The following is a 3,849-nucleotide window of genomic DNA, read 5'->3' as shown; positions in this document are numbered from 1 at the left end:
TTGGATGCAGCCATGTATTTTGCCTCACAGGTTGAGATTGCGACTGAAGTCTGCTTCTTGCATTGCCACGATACCAATCTGCCACCAAGAAACTGACATCCTCCAGTTGTTGACTTCCGACTCTGATTGCACCCTCCATAATCAGAATCTGTGTAAGCGACCAGCTCCAAGTCTCCTCCTCTTGGGTACCACAACCCCAGCTTCGGCTTGCCCTTGAGATATCGCAGTATCCTCTTTGCACCTTTCAAATGAGATTCCTTTGGATTTGCCTGAAAACGTGCACAAAGACAAACAGCAAACATTATATCAGGCCTAGATGCAGTTAAGTACATTAAAGAACCTATTATTGCCCGATATTGAGTTGGGTCCACATCTGCATCACCGTCTACTTCAGCACCCAATTTGTGATTGACGCAGATTGGAGTATCATATGGAGAACTGTCCTCCATCTTGAAGCGTTTGAGCACATCATGAACATACTTCGTTTGATGAATGAACATCCCGTCCTTCCTCTGATCAACCTGCAATCCTAGAAAGAAAGTTAGTTCACCCATAGCACTCATTTCAAACCTTTTCTTCATGACGGCTTCAAACTCCTGACACATGGAGACTTTTGATGCAGCAAATATAATGTCATCCACGTAGACTTGTACCAGCAGGATGTCGCTTCCATCTCTTTTGAAGAACAACGTGCTATCAATTTTCCCTCTTTCAAAACCATTCTCGAGCAAGTAATCCGATAAAGTTGCATACCAGGCACGAGGTGCCTGATGTAATCCATACAACGCCTTTCTCAACCTGTACACGTCATCTGGATAGTCTGGGTCAGGAAAACCCGGAGGTTGCTCAACATACACAACCTCATCAACTTTCCCATTCAAAAACGCACTCTTCACATCTAGTTGAAACACCTTCATCTTTTCATGAGCAGCAAATGCCAAAAACAATCTTATGGCTTCCAACCTAGCGACAGGAGCAAACACTTCGTTATAATCAATCCCCTCTTGTTGATTAAAACCTTTCACGACAAGCCTCGCCTTGTTCCTTATAATGATCCCCTTATCATCTCTCTTGCACTTGAACACCCATTTTGTGCCTATCGCATGCACATTCTTTGGTTTTTCAACCAAAGTCCAAACTTCCATCTTCTCGAATTGAGCCAACTCTTCTTGCATGGCTTCGACCCACGAGCTGTCCTTTAAAGCCATTTGATAATTCTTCGGTTCGATCTGGCTTATAAAGCAGGTATACAGGCACTCATCGATTATTCCTGTCTCCTTAATGCTTGTATAAACACAGGTATGTTCATTGCTACTTCTCGTTTGTACACCTGAGGACACATCACCAATCACATTATCCAAAGGGTGATCTTTATGAATTCTCGTGGTCGGAACAGAACCGACATGCAGATTATCTTCCAAATTAGAAGAGATCTCATCAATGGTTGTTTCATGCTGAGAGTGAAAAGGATTGATAAATTCTTCTTCAGTTGAGGCAGCAGGGGTACCGATAGTGTTTGATGAGGAAGGTTGACATTTTTCAATCAGCTGTCTTTGCAATAGATTTTCTTCCTCATCGAGTATCATCTTCGTCGCAGCTCTTTCTTCTTCTTCAGAAATCTCCAAATCCGGTACGTTAAACGACTTAAAAAGCTTAACATAGTCGAAAAGCTCAGCAGGTCCATTGCTAGGTTTTGGCGGTTGGTAACTTGTGATGTCAGTGTTACATACCACCTCCACCTTGCAGGTCGAAGTATTGAAGACACGTCTGTTGGGTGTACCAACAACATAACCGACTAAGATTCCTTCGTCGGCTACTTCCCCAAATTTAGAATTTGTCTTCAAGATCGAACAAGGGGACCCGAATGGTTCAAGACCACTCAAGTTGGGCTTCCTTCCATGCATAAGCTCATAGCAAGTTTTACCAAGTCTCTTAACGGTTAGCACTCTATTCAGAACATAGCAGGCTGTAGCAACCGCTTCAGCCCAGAACATCACAGGAAGCTTCGAATCTGCCAGCATAGTCCTGGCTCCTTCAATTAAAGTTCGGTTCTTCCTTTCAGCCACTCCATTCTGTTGCGGAGTATACGGAGCGCTGTATTGATGTTCAATTCCTTTCTGAAGACAGAAGATCTCCATTTCAAAATTCTTGAACTCTGTCCCATTGTCACTTCTGATGAACTTAACTGTTTTACTCATGACGTTCTCAACTTTAGTAATCAAATTCTTCACCATTTGAGCCGTCTCATCTTTCGATTTCAGAAAATATACCCACGAATATCGCGAGTAGTCATCAGTGATCACCAAGCAGTAAGAAGTACCTCCTAGACTTTTTACATTCACTGGACCGAAGAGATCCATGTGAAGCAGTTCAAGAGTACTGGCAATAGAGTTGACCTTCTTGGTGAGATGGGATTTCTTGTGTTGCTTTCCCTTCTTGCATGCAATACATTTGTCTTCAAAGTTAAAACTTTTCAAGGGAACGCCCATCACAAGCCCATTTTTGACAATGTGGTTCATCTTCCGAAGATGAATGTGCCCCATTCTCCTGTGCCATAGTTCGGATTCTGATTCGCTTGCTTTCGTCATTAAACATGATTCTCCCGTGGCCATTTCAGTAGACCTCATATCCATCACATAAGTATTTGTATCACGTGGAGCTGTCATCACTATCCACTCGTCTGGTATCTGAAAACCAGGCTTCAACACGATCGCCTCATTCTTCGTGAAATGAACAGTATACTCCTTATCACAAATCTGCGACACACTCAGCAGATTGTGCTTCAGCTCTTCTACAAAATTCACATTCTCAAGTGTCATTTTCCCATTGGACACCGTCCCTTTTCCCGTAATTCTTCCTCCACTTTCACCAGCAAAACTAACTCTCGCTCCTTGAACAGGTTTTAAGTCGTGTAACAAATATTTGTTACCCGTCATGTGCCGGGAACAGCCGCTATCTACAATCCAAAGACTGTGGGCAGCCCTGTTTAACTGTTCCTGCACAATAAAGCAAATGATTAGAATCTAGGGACCCAAGACCAATTGGTCTTGGATCTATACATCCCGTACTTCTGCTTTCCAAAGTTAGCATTTGGATAATTCCTGTCAGTCCTATTAGGTAATCTCCTTGGAAATTGAGTGTGAGGCCTTCCAAACCTATGTGTATTGACAGTATTATATCTTACGGTTTGGTGATTAGCATTGTAAAACTGAGGTTTGTTTCTGTGAAAACCTGAATTAGTTACATTTTGAAACTTTGAAGGGTTTTCATTTTTAGCAGTATTAAAATTACCATTTAGCTTATGCTCAGTTTTAATAGGCCTCACGCCTCTGAATTTCGGCGTCAGAGGACAATCTGCAACAAGATGTCCTAACTTATTACATCTAAATCAACACCTATACTCCATTTTCTTCTCAAAGGTTGTTTTGGATGTCGAGGCAGTGTTACCGACCGTTCGTCTCACATAAGGTGGGACGTACGGGTTGAGTGGAGTACTCTTTTTAGAAGTTTTATCTTTTTCTCCACCAGTGGGTAACACTACCTTCTCTTTTGTCTTACCTGATTCGGACAACTTATCCGAATCCGATGAGACTGGACTCGCAACAGAAATTTTCACACTTGAAACAGGCGAACTCGTTTCGCCACTACTAACACTCGGTTCTGAACTCGTAACCTTGATTGGAGCTGTCTGAGGAACTTCAAAATCAACAGATTTCTGAGCACTAGGGTTAAAAGTGTAATTGTGGTTATACGGTGGTGGGACCTCGTGATAACCAATTCCTCGTCTCTTTGTAGAGGTACCTTGATCACTAACAAGGTGATCAAGAATAGCTGAGGAATTTCTGAACT

The sequence above is a fragment of the Bidens hawaiensis genome, unplaced genomic scaffold, assembly GCF_021521415.1.
Source record: "Bidens hawaiensis isolate Kalapana, Puna unplaced genomic scaffold, B.hawaiensis_p1.1 tig00018959_1, whole genome shotgun sequence".
Lineage (NCBI taxonomy): Eukaryota > Viridiplantae > Streptophyta > Magnoliopsida > Asterales > Asteraceae > Bidens > Bidens hawaiensis.
The sequence above is the reverse complement of the archived record's forward strand: the minus strand, read 5'-3'. Positions refer to the sequence as shown.